The sequence below is a fragment of the Diadema antillarum genome, unplaced genomic scaffold, assembly GCF_040938485.1.
Source record: "Diadema antillarum isolate AM-2024a unplaced genomic scaffold, OU_Dant_1.0 seq00001488_RagTag, whole genome shotgun sequence".
NCBI lineage: Eukaryota > Metazoa > Echinodermata > Echinoidea > Diadematoida > Diadematidae > Diadema > Diadema antillarum.
Genome location: NW_027272227.1, coordinates 123,290 through 145,791, shown reverse-complemented (window position 1 = coordinate 145,791; position 22,502 = coordinate 123,290). Strand labels below are relative to the sequence as shown.

General features: G+C 40.4%; 1 protein-coding gene and 1 pseudogene across 4 annotated transcripts in view; one reads left to right on the top strand and one right to left on the bottom strand.

Annotated features, from left to right (window-relative positions):
• LOC139710004 (uncharacterized aarF domain-containing protein kinase 2-like) overlaps positions 1-22,502 on the top strand; it is a 150,481-nt gene that overhangs the window by 95,040 nt on the left and 32,939 nt on the right. The window lies entirely within an intron of this gene.
• On the bottom strand, positions 4,842-17,789 carry LOC139710002 (uncharacterized; annotated as a pseudogene).

Genomic DNA, 22,502 nt, shown 5'->3' with positions numbered 1-22,502 from the left:
AACCCCAGGCATGGTGAAACTTCGGAATAAGGAACCTTCGAAGTAACGAACCTTAGTAAGAACCGAACCTTTTGAATAGGGAATTGTAACCGAATCCTAAACCATTGTTTTCTATACATGTGTGACAATACAAACAACTTTATGATCTCTTTTAAATGTAATATTTAAACGAAAATAAAAAGGTACCATCCCATTTCATATAGCCTTCCAGTGTACGAGGAGTATTCAACAAACAGAATACGATATGCGTGGTTTCCTTGTTTTCGTTATGATATACTGTATTTGTTCGGTTATAACAAAATGTTGTTATAACGAATGCGAAATGTCATGGGGGGGGGGGGGTCAAATTGACCCCCCCCAGTTAGAATAGGGTTAAATTACACCTACCCAGGAAGAGGTTTATTTCGAGTTTGATTCGAGTCTAATGATGGCTGAACAAGGCAGCGTACGTACCTATACACCTAGCACACAGAGCGTGCTGGATACAGCTAACCGACCACACGCATGTATAATACTAGTTGTAGTAGTGGTACGCAAATAATTGTAGATGATCTACACTAGCTTTCTAACTGTTAGACCTACAAAGAGAACGGCACTTTTAAAATAGTCTATTGCAGTCTAGTATCGGGTAGTCTAGTATTGGTCTAGGCCTACGCCTATCCTATCGCTCCGTACATAGGACGACTTAGTGCAAGCCTGATAAGCCCAGCTGCAGGATACGTACCAAATGCAATGCAATGGAATTCACATTACATGATTAACTGTCATTAAGTATGCACAAACTTGTTAGAAACATCTAGACCTATCATTAAATTACGATGATTTTAAGTAAGGCTGCACCTAGAACTCAATGTAGATCTGGTCTAGGTAGTCAGGAGAGTAGAACTTGAGGTCGATCTAGGCCGACTATAAGAGAACCTCTATCAGTTTTGGGCATATTAAAACGGCTTGACTAAACAGTTAAAATTCTAGGATTAGTCTACAAACGTTAGATCTAGAGTCTACATGACATAATAATGACTTTCGTTAGGTGGAAGAATCTAATGACTAACGTAGCTTTACAAACTAAGTAATGTGAGACAGGGTTGTTAGACCTCTATATTTTAAAATTAAATCATAAATCGTTTCCATATTCTATTAAACCACAATCTTTCGGGTGCTCAATACAGTCAGTCCGCAGCGTGTGCGATAATGAGGCACGAACGACAATTTTATTCAGAATCACGTTTACACAGTTTGTGCCCTTGAGACTGATGAGATTTCGCGATACTTTGCGAGAGTTTTTGCAGAGGTCGCAACAACAGCTTTCATAGCTTTCGCAGTGCATTGTTTGACCCAGGATGGTTAGGTAAGTTATAGAGCTGATTATGCTCATTAATTTGATACCTAATTTCCCTATTTTTGATGTCAATATAGTAGTCCATTTTACCATCAAAGTAAACGATTATTTTGCCAATGTTCAAGAAGCTTTTAGATCATAGTTTGATGTTTTGCTAGTTCCTGACTGGTATTGAAAATAGATCTCCGTAATTTCTTCGATTTCACAATCGTGAAACTTGAGCGAGTATGATCAATTAAAAAACGAAGAGGGGCACCATTTTTAAGGTTGTGAATTTTCCTGTTGAAAACAAGGCAAATTATGTTTTCTTACTGGAAGTGGGGTAGTGAATGAACACGCGTGGAATGTGTTGTTGATACCCAGACAATGATCGTGGACAATGGGCAGGATTGGAATGTTTCATGAGGAATTCCACTATCGCAGCTAGTCTTTGTTCATTCTGAAATGTGGTGTGTGCAAGCACATGGAAACATGTGCTTACTTCTTTCATGTGCATGCATTTCACCCTGTGTCAAGAATTCAGACTAGCAGTGCTCGGGGCAATCACATGAATAATTGATTAAGCATTCATGTGCCTTGCAGCAGAGCTCGGGACAGGTGGCAGCCAGGTCCATTGTTCAGGGTCATTGTAGGTGCGCACTCACATACACATCATTGGTTCCTGTGTAAAGTTCAAGTTTTGTACAGAGAGTGAAAATTCGATCACAATCTGGAACCTAACATTTAAAACTCACAGCATTGAGTCAGCAGCCAATGGATACTACGCAATGCGACACGCCGCGTCTTGCGACAGATTTCGACCAATCACAGACCCAGAATTCCGGTGCGAATGCGAGGATAATCTTTTTAAACTCGACGCTAGACATGTCTCTGAATTTTGCTAGTTCCTGACCCGTATTGAAATAAAGATGGGAAAACGTGCCCTTATTGTGATACTATATACCTTAGCGGACATAGTCTTCACCATATTTTAGAGGGGCATGAAAGATTTCAGGTTAATTTTTTGTCGTCAAACGTGAAGGAATATTTTTGAATACAATACCGAACTTCGAGAGGGATTTTGATATTCTTTATTCTTCTTTTCCGTTTATTTTGATCATGAGCATATTTGCTTATGTTTTCTCTTTCAGTCGATACTAAAAGTGTCGAAAACTGACGAGAAATATTCGTTCTACACGGATTTATTCATGACCATGAATCTGCTCATTACGTATGCAAGCACCGCTCAGCCGTGCATACGACTTGAATAAATACGTGCGTTTTCGCTCGCGCTGCGGACTGACTGAATAAGTGCATGCCTTCGAAGAAGAGCTTTTATTTAGGCCTACTTTCCTACCTCAAGGTCCTGGTTTGGTTTATCAATCCATTCCGAATTCACGATTTGATCGACAGCCATGCCCCATCCAGCGAACAGCTGCTGCTTGCCACCGGGCCGCCGGTGTGGCGTGATGGCCGGCTGGCCGGCCGGCTGGCTATCAGCTAGGAATAGCTCTACGCTTTAACCATGCATATTCTGTTATGCAGCAATGTGCGCGGCACACTGGTCGGGCTAGGACTCTAACAAAGTTAGGCCTATATAGTCATGACATGCAAAGATACAGCATGTACTTATACCAGTAAAACTATACAGAGTCCAAGAAAGTCGCACTCATGTGGCTGACACGCTGCCAATTAAATATTTAGGTGGATTTGTGGAGCGAAATTTACCGGTACTCTGAGAGGGAGAGTTTATTCTTCCATTTCTAATGCACCATGGTCCATCATCTCCATGATGGTGGCTTGACCCAAGTCTGCAGACTCTAATTCGGGTTTAATCTAAACCCGAAATATTCTTGGGTTAACTAAACCTCGCAGCACAATACAAATTAAATGTCAGGTCTACCTAAACCGTAGGTGAGTCTGAAGTGGGTTTAAACTTTGGTTTACAGTAGAACACGGGCCTCAGTCATTGACAGTCACAGTAAGTATTAGTAAGTGGAGCATGATCGGACTGCTCGCAGCACGTATACGTATGCAGCTGCAGGGAACAGCCCCGGCCCCTGCCCGGTGCGGCTAGTGCTCACTCTGGTGGAGGCGGAGCTTAGCTCAACTAAGCAACCCTGCCTGAACTGACTGACTGGATGACGTCGATCACGCCGTCCTGACAAGTAACTTGCAGGCACGAAAAATAACCATGGAACCTGGGAACAGTGTGAAATTCTTGACAGAGAGCCTCGACTTCACGACAGTGAAATAACTTATGGAAAATTGTCCAGCTGATGTGATATTCGTTTGGTTCAGTAGTCTGTAGCTAGCTAGCGATAGCAGCACTAGGTTGTTACATTACAGGCGCATACATGCACCGTTAGCGTTGCTTGCATGCAGCAGCTGCCGCGCGTGCTGCATATACCATTCATTACCGTAAAAGTGCGCTGCTATTAAACGTCAACTTCACATGCTAAAATGGTCTACCTCGAAGTTAGACCGTTTTACCACGTAAACTCGGCTTTGTTTTACGTAAGGTTTCCATAGACCATTTTAGCATGAGAGCACAGTGGCACTTGACGTTCGTTTCACATGGTAAAAGGGTCTATCTTGAAGATAGCCGATTTTTACCGTCAGTGATTTCGATAGCAGTTACAAGGTAAAACGGTCTATTTGTATAAATTCTGTAATAACTCTGGACTGAAATAAGCATTTAAGATGAAATTTTCTCAAACATTTCTTTTATGTAGATATTTTCATGATACATAACAATCACAAGCCATTCTCTTTACAAACACAAGAGGCAGACATACAAATACACCAAACTTTAAACCCGTTTTTCTCCAAAGTAACATTTCTCAAGATAGACCCTTTTACCGTGTGACGGCCGTGGTGTAGGTAAGTATGGCTACTTAGTAGATCTGATTTTCACTACTGAAAATTCATATCTACGGCAGACCATGCCACATTTATCTACACCATTAATGCCAGAGTTCCACCTTATAACAAGGGAGGTGGAACAACAGGTACGTAAAGACAGAACTGCCCTGTAAGTAAAACAGGTTGACTACAATACCAGGGCTATGAGGAGCATGTTCTGATAGGTTGATGTCATCTGTGTATACCATATTTCCCTTGTGTACTGAAATAAGACAGTATAAAAGTTCAAATATTATTAGAAAATTGGTCTAAAGTACCAGAGTTCAAAATGAGTACAGGATGGGACTGCCCTAGCAAACTTGGTCTCAGTGTGAGTACTAATAGACAAGTAACAAGCAGTAAAGGTATTTGTGTTGGCCCAGTGTGCAGCTTTTAGGATGTCCTCCATGCCTGCTCCTTTGAAAAAGGCCCATGAGGCAGCCAATCCTCTAGTGTCATGACCTCGAATTCTGTCTGAGAAAAGGGCATCTTGGCCTGCTGATTTAATTGCTGTTACAATCCAGCGAGATATTGTGTCCCGAGAGACTGCTTTGTGTGTTGGTTGGAAACTTACAAAGAGTTGTTTGGATGACCTCTGGTCGAGTGTCCTGTGGATGTACTATTTGAGTGCTCGAACCGGACACCACAGCTTATCTTCACCTATGGAGGAAATGGAGTTTATGGGTGGAAGTACGATTTCCAATATTTGCGAGGCCTCATGCTGGTTTTTTGACAAGAACTGAATGGGGAAGAAGTCTGACTTTGTTTTTCTCCCAGTGAAATGACCTTTCATAGTGGTGAGGGCATGGATGGAGCTATGGCGCTGACCTGAAGCTGCTGAGAGGAGAAAAACCGTTTTGATAGTTAGGTCTTTGAGATTTGCCTTGTACATGGGTTCAAAGGGGGCCCTGCCAAGAGTTTGGAAAACCATGGGAAGGCTCCAGGGTGGGGACAGTGTCTTCCTGTTTGGTCTGTTGAGGAAAAAAGCTTTCATTGATCTTGTAAGCATGATAGAGGAGGAGACAGATTCACCGTTATCAAAACCTTCATGCGTTACTCGAATGGCAGACCTGTAACCTCGGATGGTGGCAAGATTAGCTTTCATTTATCTTGTGAGCATGATAGAGGAGACAGATTCACCATTGTCAAAATCTTCATGCGTTACTCCAGTGGCAGACCTGTAACCTCGGATGGTGGCAATGGATGATTTTTTTTTGTCATAGAGAGGGACTAGAAAATCTGCAATCTCACCTAAAGATGCTTTGCGTGGATTAGTCTCCATCTCCCTGCACCACCTAACGTAGTGCAGCAGTCTTGAGTTGTAGGTGCTTCTGGTTGACTCTCTGAGACACTGTGCTGTAAGGCTGGCAGCCCTTTCTGAAAGTCCTGCCTCAAGTGCTGCTGCCCTGTAATATGCCAGAGTGTCAGCCTCAGTCTCGCTGGGTTTGGGTAGTAATGCGTCATTCCCAGTTGTCTTAGGATGTCTTCCCTGGCTGGAAGGACTATTGGAAAGTCGTACAAAAGGTTCACAAGAGTGTAGAACCATGGATGACGGGGCGACCATGGGGCTATTGGGAGAGTGTTCACTTCCTCTTCCTGAATCTTGATTACCGTAAAGTTCCGTGTATAAGACGCACTATTTTTTCGTCGGAAAACATTGAAAATCGGGGGTGCGTCGTATACACGGGTACAGTCGAATCACGGAAAAAAAATCTGTCATGTACACCCAATTTTGTAAGGCCAACTTGGGGTCATGTATGCCCATCGACGTTTGGAAGGTAAGCAAGTACTAAAACTTACGGATAAATGAGCGATCTTTCAATCTGGACACACACAAAACCTGCAAATACGAGATAAACTTACATCGGCCTTGTGCAGTAACGATGTATCAATCTGGCCATAGACAACAGCTGTAACAGCACTGCTGTATGCTACCGATGTCAGTCTACCCAGCTACCAACAGCCAACCTAGTACAGGGTTCTTGTTAATAGCCGGTTACCGGTTATTTTTACCGGCTGTAACGCCGATCGTAACCGCCTGTGGCTTCATTGAAAAAAAAAAGAACAAGAAAAAAATACATAAAAATAAAAATAAAGAAAAAATAGTTTCAATTCGAAACTGCACGCGCGCGCAGTAGTGCACACTGACACTACTGTGCCCGCTCGGTTTGTACGCGAGTCGGTACGTACTCGTACGAGCTGGCATGAAACGAGCGCTATACTATCTGAAGCGGGAAGACTCAGAAACAAACAAAATTAACGCTATCCATGTCTCGTTCCCGTTTTGCAGAGTAGTTCACGTTTTCTCCTAAACCACGCGATAGGAGGACACAGAAATACCTGCCGATGTTTCTACTAATTTATTGATAAAATCATTCGATTTTGTTTTTCGCGAGATACGCGTGCGTGATATTCATTTTAGCATCTTACGGAGCTGTATGTTTTCCTTATTCATTTCCGAATGTGAAAGCAAACATCCGCTATTTATTTTAGTATCTAACTGAGCCGATTGATACCGTTAATCATTTCCAAATGTAAAAGCATCAATCTGTTATTTATTTTAGCATCGTAAGGAGCAGAATATTACCGTTATTCATTTCTAAATTTAAAAGCAAACATCCGACATTTATTTCATTATCGTACGGAGCCGAAAATTACTGCTGTCCACTTCCGAAAGTGAAATGAATCATCTGACAATTAAGCATTGTATACGGAGCCGAATTTTACTGTTTTTCATTTTTGAACGTCAAGGCAGACATCAGACATTTACTTTACCATCAAACGCAGCTGAATGTTACTGTTATTCATTTCAAAATGTAAAAGCAAATAATAGACATTTATTTTAGCATCCTCCGGAGCCGAATGTTATTGCTTTTTACTTTCGAAAGAAAAAGCAAACATACGACATTTATTTAATCATCGTACGGAGTTGAATATTATTGTTATTCTTCCGAACGCCAAAGGGATCATTCGACATTTATTCTAGCATCTTCCGGAGCTGAATGTTATTGCTATTTACTTTCGAACGTAAAATCAAACATCCGGCATTAATTTTATCATCGTAGTACGGAGTTGTATACTATTGTTATTTACTTCCGAACGCCAAAACAAACATTCGACATTAATTTTAGCATCTTCCGGAGCTGAATGTTATTGCTATTTACTTTCGAACAAAAAAGTAAATAATAGACATTTATTCAATCATCGTACGGAGTTGAATATTCTTGTTATCCATTTCCGAACGTCAAAGGGATCATTCCACATTTATTTTAGCATCTTCCGGAGCTGAATGTTATTGCTATTTACTTTCGAACGTATAATAGCAAACATCCGGTATTTATTTTATCATCGTACGGAGTTGAATACTATTGTTATTCATTTCCGAACATCAAAGAAAATATCCGACATTTATTTCAGCATCTTCCGGAGCTGAATGTTATTGCTATTTACATTCAAACATAAAAGCAAACATCAGACATTTATTTTATCATCGTACGAAGATGAATATTATTGTTATTCATTTCCGAACGTCAAGGGATCATTCGACATTACTTTTGCATCTTCCGTAGCTGAACGTTATTGCTATTTACTATCGAACGTAAAGGCAAACATCCGGCATTTATTTTATCATCGTACGGAGTTGTATACTATTGTTATTCATTTCCGAATGCCAAAGCAAACATTCGCCATTAATTTCAGCATCTTCCAGAGCTGAATGTTATTGCTATTTACTTTCGAACATAAAAGCAAATATTTGACAATTATTTTATCATCGTACGGAGTTGAATATTATTGTTATTCATTTCTGAATGTCAAGGGATCATTCGACATTTATTTTAGCATCCACCGTAGCTATTTATACTTACGAACGTAAAAGCAAACATCCGGCATTTATTTTAGCGTCGTACGGAGTTGAATACTATTGTTATTCATTTCTGAACGTCAAAGCAAACATCAAACACTAATTTTACCATCGAACGCAGTTAAACGTTACTGTTATTCATTTCGAAATTTAAAATTAAACATCCGACAGTTATTTTAGCATTGTATGGAGCAGGATATTACTGCTATTCACTTCCGAACGTAAAAGCAATCATCTGACATTTATTTTAGCATCTTCCGGAGCCGCATGTTATTGCTATTTACTTTCGAAAGTAAGAGCAAACATCCGACATTTATGTCATCATCGTAAAGAGTTGAATGTTATTATTATCATTCATTTCCGAACGTCAAAGCAAACATTCGACATTTATTTCAGCATCTTCCGGAGCCGAATGTTATCCTTCTTCATTTCCGAACGCAAAATCAAACATCTGACATTAATTTTACCACCCAACGTAGCTGAGTCTTACCGTTATTCATTTCCAAAAGTATAAGCAAACATCCAACATTTATTTTAGTATCTTATGGGGTCGATTATTACCGTTATTCATTTCCAAAATTAAAAGCAACATCTGACATTTTATTTCAGCATCTTACGGAGTCGATTGATACAGCTGTTCATTTCCAAAAGTATAGACAAACATCCGACTTTTTTTTTTGGTGGCCCGACGTTAGTGTCGAGCCCTGGCTGCGCGGACAAAAACAAATGTCAATTTCATGTTGATTTTTTCCAGTAAATATTCTGAATATAAGTCTGGATTGTGTAGTTATATATTATTCAGATTTATGTTCCATTTTGCACAGTTTGAAAATATCCCTATGTTCATATTATGAAAGTACTGTACAGACTAGTTCATGTAGTCAGAAATCTAAAGCAATAGGAATAGGATGTAGGAGGCACATCATGTCATGGTCATTGGAGATTGTAACATTTTTTTCCTGCAGTTCTCCTTCTAAACTTGTGGATTTTTGTATTTCTCACCGTCTGTAGAGAGTGTAATTCTGGTGTCATTTTAAGCCACTAATGGCCCTCCAGAATGCTATTTTCCTTTCAGCTTCAAGGACCCCCGGCCAATTTGGTAACCGCCTGTGAATGACTAATTACCTGCTGTCAAAAAAATTAACAAGAACCCTGCTAGTAGCTGGAATACGCGATGTACAGGTATCATTACTAAATTACTGATACCGTAAAACTTATCAATATACTAGTATCGATATGGCCATAGACAAAAGCTGTAAAATACGGAGTAGGATCGACACTATGTCACCGTAAATATGAACGATGTGTGAAGCATGCATACATATCCATGTCGTTCGTTTGCTCTTCATTTCACGAGGCCAGTTATGCTATAGCTAGGATAGCATAGCTACACTGTAGCTAGCTAGCTAGCTAGCAAGCCCTTTGCAAAGGCAGCAGCTGCAGAGAGGCTCTTGCAATGGACTCGCGTGCACACAGCGATCGGATCGGAGCGCGTTTGCCCGTTGCGCGCTGTGTGTGCAAGTCCATTGCTCTCTGTGTGCGTGTGCTGAAATTATAGTGAGCTGCCTTTTGCAAAAGGCTAGCACTGTGCATACAAGCATGGTACAAGAGACACACATGTCACTGGTAATCCCTCCGGGCGAAACAACAGTGAGTGTTATTACCGTACGCACCGTACGTCTCGCCGTATGATCCCTGTGCTACACTTGTTGATGTTTTTCTTATTTTTCGTAATGAACCTTCTAGTCTGACATGCGTCAATATGCGAGACACCCTCTGCTATGTGTATGACGGCAAAGATCATACTGTACACTCATGAGTACGATATGCATGACACATGTACCACGATTGAAAGGAGAAACAATAGCAAGTGAGTACTGAGACAAGTCTCGCATTTTGCGTCTTCCATATTTTGCTGATGTCCGATGAATACCGTTAAAAGAAAGTATAAAAGGAAACGAAAAATAGAGCAAATACATGCTGCATTCTAGGGAAATTTTGAGCTGAAATAATATGTATGACACACGCAATATTTGCATGGAAATTTTTTTGTGTGTGTTTTTTTAAATTCTAGGCCCGAAAGTAGGGGTGCGTCTTATACACGGAACTTTACGGTAGCACTTTCATGATAAGTGCAAACGGGGGAAAATCATATGTTAGGACATTGCTCCATGGAATTGAGAATGCGTCTGTTGCCAGAGCCTTGGGGTCCCTGTGTTTTGTGCAGTACGTCTGTAGCTGTTTGTTTAGTGTTGACGCAAACAGGTCAATGGATGGTTGATTGAACTGGTTATTTGTTTCACTATTACTGGGTGCAGCATCCATTCTGTTGGTAGATAGCTCCCTCGTGATATGAAGTCTGCTATGTGATTGTCTATGCCAGGGATGTGGGATGCAGAGACACGAATGTTCTGGCTTTTGCACCATTTCAGCATTTCCAGAGTTCGATAACACAGTGTTCTTGAGCGAGTTCCCCCTTGATGATTGAGATAGGCTACCACTGTCTTTAGTACGGTCTGCTATGTCGAAATATCGGATCCTGTGAGATTTTCGTGCCAAAATTGATTTTTTTTAGCTAACTTGGTCAATTTGGGGGTGCTGAATCCAAAAAACTTTGGTTCCATCTTTTTTTTTACCACGTCTTCAGCCGCCATTTTGAATTTCAAAATGGCCACCATAGCCAACTGTATTTTGACCCAATTCTCATAGTGTAAGCATCATAGAAGGTTCAAATTTGATGCAAAAAGCATGTTTATGATGTCAGACATTCTGATACACCATTTCTTGATGTTGTAGATTGTTTTGATACAATTTGAGGGCTGCCATCTTGAAATTCAAAATGGCCGCCATAGCTAAATGAATTTTTACCTGTATCTCAGGTTATAAGCATTATGGGAAGTACAAATTTGGGTCAAAAGGCATGCTTATGATGTCAGACATGCTGTATATACATTTTTGTTTTAAATGGTGAATCATTTTGGTTGACGGCCATCTTGAAATTCAAAATGGCCACCATAGCAAATGTAATTGATTGACCTATATCTCATATCATATGCATTGTGTAAGGTTGTAACTTAGGGAAAAGAGCATGCGTATGCTATCAGACTTTCTGAAACATCTTTTTCTGAGCTGATGGTCCATTTTGATATTATAGGTGGCCATCTTGAAATTCAAAATGGCCACCATACCAGAATGTATATTTTGACCCATATTTCATGTTGTAAACAATACAGAAAGTTCACATTTCGGATATAAACCGGGCTCATGATGTTGAACATTCAGATGCACTTTGATCCCCTTCTTAGAATTGTAGATCATTTTTGGGGTTGCCATTTTATCATTCAAAATGGCTGCTTTTCAGCTAATATCTGTGGTTACAAGCAACTTTTAGGCATATCAATGTTTACCATATGGTGGTGTACATTGTACATTCTTTTACAAACACACATACACACACACATAATTATATACATTCTGTTATAATGGATTATTTGCATTGGTTGCCCCTCTTGGAATTCAAGATGGATTTCTACCCATATTTGGTGCTGTAAGATCTTTACCCTGCAAACTCAAGCATGCTGGAGTACTTTCATGTAGGACCTATGTAAGTCAATCACTTCAATAAATAGTGTTATTATTGCGTAGGCAGGACTGCTTCCTGCAGGTACACTGCCATGTTGCAATGCAAAATGGCTGCCGTGGGAAACATTCTTTTAAGAGCATTGCATTTGGGTAAAACTTGTGAATGGGAAATCATATGATTTTGGTGTCAAAGCAAATGACTTTCAAAAGTGCCTTAATAACTGTGTCTGAGTGACTAAATGCCCCCATTTAGATGATTTGATTGTAAAGTTTAAATAAACAATATTAGGCGTGTACTAAAAATTCATGGGATATTTACTTAGTTAATGTCTTTTAGGCCCATTCCCTGCATGTGTTTTTGAAGTCACAGCACTTGTATAGGGCTGTACACGAGGGGGGGGGGGGGATTGGTTCTACATTCTTCCAGAAACAATGACTTTTGCATTTCTTGCCATATGAACATGATAATGAATTCTGTGGCTACCGTTGGTGTAGGAAGCTCAAAGCATTTGATTGCACAGTTTATGTATATCCGCTGGAAATACAATGTACAATATTATATTCCCCTGTAAGTAGAGGCACAAATTAGGTTGTGAAAGTTTATGAGGTTTGTTCTCTGAATGTGTTGTATCAAGACTCTAGAGAGCAAAGCAGGAGATTATCCAGGTTGAAGTCATCCACGCCCAACTCCTGGAAGGCATGGACTGTGTCATTGCACATTCTGCATGATTCAAGGCTTAGAGAATTTTTGATCCGTCTGCTCTTTGAGACATCCTCAAATTTTCAACTTCAGCCTGCAGCATGAAAGGCATGACCAAGCAGACCTTTGCTTTTCACAACAATTTGCAGAACATAATTTCTCAACAATGTCAATTGTATATACTTTATCATCAGCGATTCTCCTTTTCCAGTGATGGAGCAGACAACATGCGATGCAGTATTAAAAGTAAAGCAAAGATCCATTTGGATGTCAGTGTCTATACATAATAATCATCAATATCTTTGAAATTCCCTGTTGCTCTTGAAGTAGCATCTAATACATGCAATGGAATGAGGATATCTGCTTCCTCGTTGTGACGGGTGACAGCTCCCATGGCATCTTTGATGAACCCTTTGTTTCTGTGGGTTTTTTTTTTGTGATGTGGTATCTGTGTCAGATGGAATTGACTGATCAGTATTTCAACTTTCAGGCTGATTATTTGGGTCAGTTTTGTGGGTTTCTAGGGCATGGGTATGAAAAAATGAACCTTTGTGAGTGAGAATGAGGAGAAGGCTATAGAATTTGGAGATGAAGAGTGATTGTGGAATTACTTAGAACAGTAGAAATAATAAATTCCGATAATTGTATCATCCATCAATGACTGGATAATGACAGGTTTATCAGACTGTTGCACCGGTAGAAGTGTTATAAGAAGGTAGTGGTCCTCTAAAAGCTTAATGTCTTTTTATCCAATCTTACACGGTGTATTTCAATTGCAAGAGCTGAATGTCTGGCCTTTCTCATATTTGTCCAGATAGATTTTTTATTTTTAAATTCTTTCAGATACAAATTCTTAGTACAGAACATGAAAACATCCCTTTTCATTTCTTTCTAGAATATCCTCCTCGAATGTTTCCTTTACCTGATTGCCAAACACCACATTCATCAGTTTCAATGCAGTGACAATTTTTGAGATTACCCTCGTGTGATGGTGTTCTGATACATCCACAGTGCCAGAGACTGAGCTATTATTGCTCCATTGTAGTTTTAGAATCATTGGCGGTACTGCAGTAAGCATTTTGGAAGTCTTGATAATTGAGGATGACCCACACAAGGGAAATCAGGAAAAACCCTACTCATTAACATTCCTTATTCATTCTGTGTTATTCCAGAAATACATCCAGCAATTATGAGCTCCCTGATGAGTTGTTTCATTTTGTGGTCAACAAACAAGCTTGTGAATTGGATGCCTGGTAAGGTGACCCTGGCATTTCTTGCCATTGCGAGACTTTTCCTTGTTTGTCTTTATTCTCTCGATGCAGCATCAAGTTTTTGAAGATCACCTTTAATTGTATCAATGATTGCTTTTGTACAAATATTTAATAACTGGGATTAAATATAACTATTAACGAGGTTCCATGACACCAATACAATGTATTACCTGAGAGGCAAAACCAAATCACGTATGTATTAAGCCCATAGCTGTACCACGTATTACGCGAACCACATATACCCGCCTGGCTATTATGGGACGTGGGATGTAACGCTGACACGCTTGCCCACACTGCTTATGGGAAGTGGTACAGGACCCCTTCTCTCCCCCCCCCCATACGCAGTTGTTGCCACTCAGGATGGCTTGATGATGTCATTGGAACCTCGTCCTAACATTCTGAATTTATGGCGGCCATTTTGAATTAAGAGATGGCTGTCGTTCTGCATGACCGGAAAATGAATTCAGTCTAACTAGGACAATTTTGGTGAATTCATCTAGGGTGCTTACCACAGTATATGTTTTTCTATGGCCACCATCTGGAATTTCAAGATGGTGGCCTATCTAATGATCCACAATAGGAAACAGCTGTACTGGAACGTTGGACACCACTAGCATGTGCATTACTGAAAATTTGATGTTCCTACAATAATTGCAGCATGAGATATGGGTAAAAACGCTATGGCGGCCATTTTGAATTTCAAGATGGCAGCCTATGAATTGTATCAAAACAATCCACAATATCAGAAAATTATATACCAGAGTGTATGACATCACAACCATGCACTTTGCACCAAATTTGAAGCTTCTACAATGATCACCGTATGGGATATGGTTCAAAATACTGTTTGCTATGGCGGCCATTTTGAAATTCAAAATGGCAGCCTACAAATGGTATCAAACAATCCAAAATATCAGAAAAAGATATACCAGAGTGTCTGACATCACAACCATGCATTTTGAACCAAATTTGAAGCTTCTGCAATGCTCACTTAATGAGATATGGATAAAAATACAGTTTGCTATGGTGGCCATTTTGAAATTCAAAATGGCGGCTCAAGACGTGGTCAGAAAAAATGGAACCAAAGTTTTTTGGATTCTGCACCCCCAAATTGACAAAGTTAGCCAAAAAAAAAAATCAATTTTGGCACAAAAATCTCACGGGATTACATAGTAGCCTCTACTACTTGTTCGACTTTATTAGGATCACCTTCCCCTGTATTTACCTCCCGAAATGCTTGAGGGCACGCTGTACTGCTACCATTTCCAATTTGTTGATGTGCAACTTTTTTCCTCGTAGCTCCAACGTCCCCCAGCTTGATTGGAGTTCAGGACTGTTTGGAGGCATCTGTTAGAATTGTCATGATTAGGTGATGATCTCGAAATGCTTTCCCTGTTTGTAGTGTGGAAGACTGAAGCCACCATTGAATTTTTTCTCGAGTCTGTGGGGTCAGGGGAACTGTTGTCTGTAATGCCTGTGAGGGACGGCAGTGAAACTTCATTAGATGTAATTCGACGGTTCTCATTCCTTGGTGGCACTGTGTAACTATGTCGACAGGACTTGCCAGCAACGCTAAGAAAATTTGCCAGTGCTTGACCGAAGACTGCTGGGTACGAAGTAAACTGGAAGCTGTTTCCTGTACCTTATCACCAGGATTCTTTACAATGCCAGTGTTGCTCTTTGACATGGAATGTTGATTATTGATTAGATTGCTCCTAGAAATTCTGGGGTTCAGGTTGGCATTAGTTGTGATTTATCTTGGTTTAGAATGAATCTGAGACTGGTGACCAAGAAGATCATGTAGTGAATGTTCCTGATTAGTGTTTGTTTGGAGGGGGCCAGAAGTAACCAATCGTCTAGGTAGCAGAAGATTTTTATTCCCTTCTTGCGTAATGCTGCTGCGACTGTTCTTCCTACGAGGGCAAATGCTCATGGGGATGAGCAAAGGCCAAATGGGAGAGCTTGGTAGACGTATGTTCTGTTCCCTATTGCGAACCCCAGCAGTCGTTGAGATTTTGGGGGCTACGGTTACATGTAGGTACGCATCCAACAGATCAATCGAGGCTGCCCTCTCATTCGGTTGGATTGGAGGAAGGATTTTGGATAAACTTTCCATCTTGAAAGGTTGATTTGGGATGAAGTGATTAGCTCTTTGAGGTTGAGAATCATCCTGTATTTGCCTGATCTCTTTTGAGTGAGAAAGACTGGAGATAGGATGAGATCGTTGCATGGTTTTACTCACCGAATGGCTTGTTTGGACTAGAGAGTGTGTATTTCTCCCAGTAATATTCTTCTTTGACTGAGATTCTTCAGAAGGGGGGTGACACGTCTTAGTCAACACAATGATTTGCGGAATGCTGGGTCTATGTGGATGGTGTATCCCTCTTGAATGGTTTGTAGAACAAATTTGTCCGTGGTCATTTGGCACCATTTCGCTGCAAAGAGTTTTAGTCTTCCCCCTACTGGTGGAAGTTGTAGGTCTAGTGATGGTCTGGTGAGATAGTCAGAATTGCGGTCAACCATGTGTTGGGCAATGGGGTCTGGTTTATTGTCTAGGTTTGCCTTGAAAAAACTTTTCATCTGCCTGCTTTTTTTGAGGTTTCCTCCCTTGCTCTCTGTGTGAGTGTGATGTGAAGGAGGAGTGACGTGGCTGAGCAAGAGATTCGCGAAAATGTGAGTCGTGTTGTTTTGGTGTCTGGCGATAATAGGTTGAGCTTTGGGCAGTAGACAAACTGTACACAGTCTTATCCGCAGTGTTGGACACTGTGATGGACAATTCAAGAGTCTCCTGAAATTTTTATCCAAAGAGATCACATCCCTTCACTGGGAGGTTTTGTAGCAGGGTCAATGCATTTTTCTCGATCTGCAGTTGCTCTAAGACACGAGATCTACAGAGGCGAGTGGTGAGAATTGCTGTACGGATACTTGTTCAAACTGAAACTCAGCAATTTTCAACAGCAGGTTGGAAATGTGTTTTCGATCGTCACTTGAGATTTCTAGTCTGTCAGCTTCACGTTGGGCTGTGAGTAAGCATGTCTGGTATGCGGCGAGTCTCATGGAACCCCTGGCTGCTTGATCGATTGCATGAAGCTGGGATTCCTACATTTTGAACGTAGAGGTCCGGAGGGGATTGTGTTTGGATGACAGTCTCTTCACTTTCATGTCCCCACCTGTGTCTGGTAGTGAAGGGGCCTTGAAAAGGCCTTGTAGTCATTATTTCCAAAGGAGAATTGGCAACTTACCTCTTTCCGTGCTAGTCGTAGACGGCCCCCCTTGTCATTGAGGCTGTTCACACAGGATATGAACGGCGCGACCAGTTTGATTGTGCAATATGAGGTCTGTTTGCCCCCACTTAGATCCGAGTCCAAGCAGAGGATGGGTTTTGGTATGTCTTGCTCTTGGTTGTCTGTTTCTGCTCTCAGTTGTAGGCAGTGTTTGGTTATGATCTCTGCTGCTCAATACGTTTTAACCTCCTCGGAGTCTTTAGAGTGATCTTTGCCTTGTGCATGGGACTGGGATCCCCCAATGTCTCCCACTTTGGAGATGGCCTCCCTAGTAGTAAGAGTGGTGTCGGTAACCGAGACGGAATCCACCTCAGATGAAGACAATGCTGTCCTCTTTTGGTAACGCGATTCCATGGAAGAGGACGATGATAGCGATGAGTCTGTCCATTTCCTCTTCCTTGAGCTCACAATAGGTTGATGATAGCTGAACTGATTCATCATCAAGTTGAATTGACGCCGCTAACTAGGCAACGCCCGAATGAGAGGATCGTGCGGGGCTCGGACTACGTTTGTGGTTTTGTCGCATTGTCGGTTCTCGGTTTCTCAGCTGCAAATGTCCGCCCGGTTCCTCAGAAGGGTTCAGTGGAGCACTGGTGTCTTTATAGCTGGCCCCGTCGGGGTGGGAGACCGTCGATGGTGCGTTCGAAAGAGGCTTGACATGGGTCAAAAAGTTTTGCTTGTTTTGGTTTTGGAAAGCCATCTGAAAGGCTCTGAGAAACCAACTGGCAGCCGTTGTCGGGTCAGCAAACGGATTTGGTAACGATAGATCCAAGTTGGGGCGACCGAAGCCATCGATCGTGGAGCGTTTGTTTCGTTTGTTGCTATTTTGGAATTTGGGGGATCGGGAGTAGTAACCTCCATTCCCCATGTAGTGAAGGTTTGTGTATGAATCGAGGTAGCAACCTCCGCCCCAGTGCTACATTCCCTGTACATCGTAGGCTTTGTCCATGGAGATTTGTGAGTCTGTTTACGGGAGTTTGACATTGATTCCGATTTTCCCAATGACTTTTGGGGTTTGTCTTTCTTGGCAGAGGGGCTCATTTTTGTATCCTCACTCTGCTGAGATTTGTCCCGAATATTCCCCCATCTTACAACAGCTCATGGGAATTTGGGATATCATTCTTTGGTGGTAATGTGATCTCATTTGAATTTTCCACATTGTTTTTCTCTGTGTTGGTATTGCTTGTGTACGGGATGTCCATAGCGGATCTATCCCTGCATGCGCTACCATGACCCATTTTCACAGATCCTGTGTTCTTTGGGGCGGTAGGGGTGGTTTTCTCGCTTCTTTTCTCCGTGTCACGTATTGTACGTGTGTTGGGAGCCGGTACTGACATTTTCGTCACTTAGGAGATTTCTAAGGTTGTATAGATGTAGGTAGTAAGTGTGAGAAGCGGGTGAAAGAAACCAAATAATTCTAGCAGGTGCCCCTGACTAGCTGCACAAATCAGGTGCCGGTAAGGGAAAGAGGAGGTGTCTACCGCAATACGCCATTATGTTTAGGTTTCCAGCTGTGCCCTAGGGAAGTCTGTCGTCACAATGACTATCATGTGATTACAGACTGTCTCTGAGAGTTGTTCTCTCCAAAAAGAGAACCTTTGCCTGTAAATAGCGGGTAGAGTAAGGGAATAGCATTAACGGTGTAGGTATGTATCATGTATGGCGTAGTCTGCCTTAGATGCTGCATTCACTCAACCCACATGTCTATGAAGGTGAACTTGTCCTTTAAGCAGATATCTACTTCGCAATATGGTACTTTACATACATCCAAAATGCAGGTTTCATCTTTGGTAATGTATCTTAGGTTTCAATTATTCAATGTATTTTGTACGATTATAGTTTTTTTCAAAATTAATGGTAACTTTTATTAGTTAGCAAAGAAGAGGGTGTTTCAATAGCACTTCTAGTGAAACATTTAACCTCGCATATGCCGTTACTACTTGTAAAAACTGCAGTTAATTCAGTGGTAACATACGTTACACTATCCCATATCAAACCTCAAAATTAAAGGGTGTGTACAGTTCTGGTCAAGGTGAGGATTTAGCATTTAATGTTTTGCGAGATATTCAGAAACCACTCTATGAGATGTCAAAGAGCATGCATTCTAAGGGGTATCAAAAGTTTATTTGATGAAAATCGGTTTTGAAATGGCTGAGATATCCAAAAAGAAGGTGAAACAAAGAGATCCTAATAAAGGGCGTGGCCTGTTGCCATTTATTGTTATCACTTTTTTGGATATCTCGGCCATTTGGAAACTAATTTTAATCAAATAAACGTTGAATCCTTCTCAGAATTACATGCTCTTTCATATTTCATAAGAGGTTTCTCATTATCTTACTTAGGAATGTTCAAAACATGAATCCCCACCTACACCAGTACTTAACAGTCCCTTTAATGTATGAAAAAGCATGAATGATTTGAAATAAATATATTTATATGCTATCAAAATACTTCGCACTCCAGAGAAGGGGGTGATGTCCCTTTAAACTGTGGCTGTTTATCTCCTCTTCATTGCATTTAACATAGGATATGATGACATAAATGGCATCCCGGGATACCAAATAAAAATCAGCCATTTTGTTGAATTGTGTTTTTTTTTTTAAAGGTTGTACCCTGGGTGCCAAATAGTGGGAAATTATTTTGGTGCTGCAAAGGAGCTAGCGCGCGCTAGCCACTGTACTGCACTGCACTGCACTGAAGCACATGCTATATTGCTAGCACAGTACTTAGTATACAATGCATGCATAGTATCGCATGCAGTGGCATGGGAATGACTGTACACTGCACACACAGTGCATGCATTTCTCTGCGGCTGTCCTTGAGTGGACGTGAGGTGGCGCTACACAACGTGGTACCCCGAAATAACGCGTACTGCATGATATATCAGAGTAATTTATAGTCATGAAGTATTATGCCCATAATTTTTATCATGGCTATAGCTCATACATATATCAGAGTAATTTATAGTCATGAAGTATTATGCCCATAATTTTTATCATGGCTATAGCTCATACAAGCACTGAATAATCAGTGTTTATTTACATTGATGAAGTGCAGTTTGTCAATCAATTGCAATAAAATACATTTTGATGCAAAAATCATTAATTTGTGAACATATGCATTACCAGTCGTTATGAGTGATAAGGACGATCACTTGCTATATAGGCTGAAGCTCAGTAGTGAAATGAATGTAGTGCCTGGCTAGCAATCATGAGGTAATTGGTTTTTGAATCCTGGATGATATTCTTTCGTCTGAAGGTTCACTATTAAATCTTACGGTGGAATAAGGTTCCTTACACCAAAGGTCCGTTATTTAGAAACTCACAAATTCCCTTTAGCTAGATGTTGCTAATCCCAAATGAAATGGGGTGTGTAAATCTGAACATCTGTGTCATTATTCCGCAAGTTCGTTATTCCACAGTTTCGTTTATCCAAAAATGATAATGTTGACTTCGTTATTACGAAAGTTTGTCAATCGGTAAATGAAATAATTAGAGTTCATAAGTCCGAAAATGAAAGAAGGTGCAGTCTAATGAACTTTGAATTTACAAAATGATGAGCCTTATTTCGTTTTCAGATTAACAAACCTTTGGAATTGATCCTTTCTTCATTTGTGGAAAAACGAACCTTATTTCATTTTTGAATCAACAAACCTTCAGAATAGCAAAACTCATTTCGTTTTCAGATTAACAAATCTTCAGAATAACAAATTAACCTTATTTCATTTTCAAATCAATGAACCTTGGGAATAATGAATCTTATTTAACTTTTGGATTGAGGAACATTTGGAATAACAAACCTAAATTTGAGTAACAAACTGCAACCAGAATGCCCTCTGAGTAGGCCTATTGTGTGCCTATGATCTTTTTTCCTTTTTTTTTTCATTATGGCTATGATTCAGACATTGAATACCTTGCATCCATTCACTTTGCCTGAAAAAGGGCATTTTGTCAATCAGGTGCAATGAAAGCATCTCGATGAAAGGCTTATTTATTTTCAAAAAGTAATGAGTATTAAATGAGTAAAAGTAAATGTAATGACTGTTTTTGGAGACCTAATTTCTTTTCAGTTAAGAATATGTACATGAATTATCAGCATGTGCATGAAACATACATTACCATTCCATCAACATGCACAGAATGCAAGTATCATTGATAATCTGCAATTGTGTTGTTTGTACCAACCTTGCAAATGGAGATTTTATCGTTCTCTTTAAAGTGATAGTCGTTCCAAATTATGTTGTCTTTTGATGCATCTGTTACTTATAAGTGTTCTTCACAACTTCATTATCGTAATAAATGAAACATATGTTAATACCATTTTATGAATATTCATAGGATGAAATTACAACTGACATCTAATTTGTTTTGCACACTCATATAAGATATGATCATATGAAAAAATTTACTCGCTTATCGGAGCAACCACAGTGAAGTATTTGGCATCCACATGTAAAATTATTATGTGTAGACCTTATAGCGTAAACACAACTAAATCGAATATTTGTTCATAGTAACTGTTGACTGGCTATATCTGTTTACGGAGGATTTGAAAGTGCTGAGAAATGCTAAGAATGAAACTTGTCGCTTCAGGATAACCAACCTCATATTCACAGGAAAGTTTTATCTTAAAGTCGGACAATCGTAACCCCTAATGGTACGTAAACTCCTGAACGAACGAAGTGTGTGCATGCAATTGCGCAATGCCTGACTGCAGTGCTACATCCATAAACGTGTGGGACAATGCTGCCACTGAGACACATATGTGTGTGTGTGTACGCATCATACACAAACATTGTGACTGCGAGCTGCAGTGATTGGAGGAGAGAGGCCAGAAGACGCGTGGCTCTTTTGGCCTCTCTTCATGCGCGTGCGCACTGTGAGTGTGCGTCCACTCGGAAGCTCGCGTGGCTCGATCGGACAGCCATTTTGGGTCAGGTGATTTTGAGACCCAGTGTTGTTTACTGACCCATTGAGCCAACGCTATTCTCATTCGGTGTCACAACATTGATACAGAATGGGGGGAGGCAGCGTGTTGCATTGGTCTCCATGCCGCACAAACCACTCGCCACGATTGTATGGCTTTAAAGATATTCCAGAGCTGTGTTTCCTTCGTGTATAGGTATTACAAAGTGTATGTTGTCTTTTGCAACCTAAGTGACCCACCATGTGAAACATACCTTGCCATAATTGTTTTCATTGTGATGCAAAAAGTGTGGTTATACATGTACTTGCCAAGTACATCAGACTGGCATCTTGCAATCAAATAATGGCATGGGTATCTTCAAGTACGCAAAAATATATAAGATACAATCTGACATGGATTGCACACATACTCTTTCACATTCATGAAGGCCTCAAACACACAACACATAAAAATCTTGACATTAAATTTGAAAAGCCACGTGAAATCAAAACCATCAAACCATAGCTGTGGCTAGTATAGAAACATCATTACCAATGTTCATATGTATCTTTTTTTATATAAAATTCAGATGACTTCAGCAAAATGCAGTACACTGTAATGTAGGTTACCAGTAAAGTTCATGAGTTCAATTTGAAGTGTGTGGAATAAAAGAGTT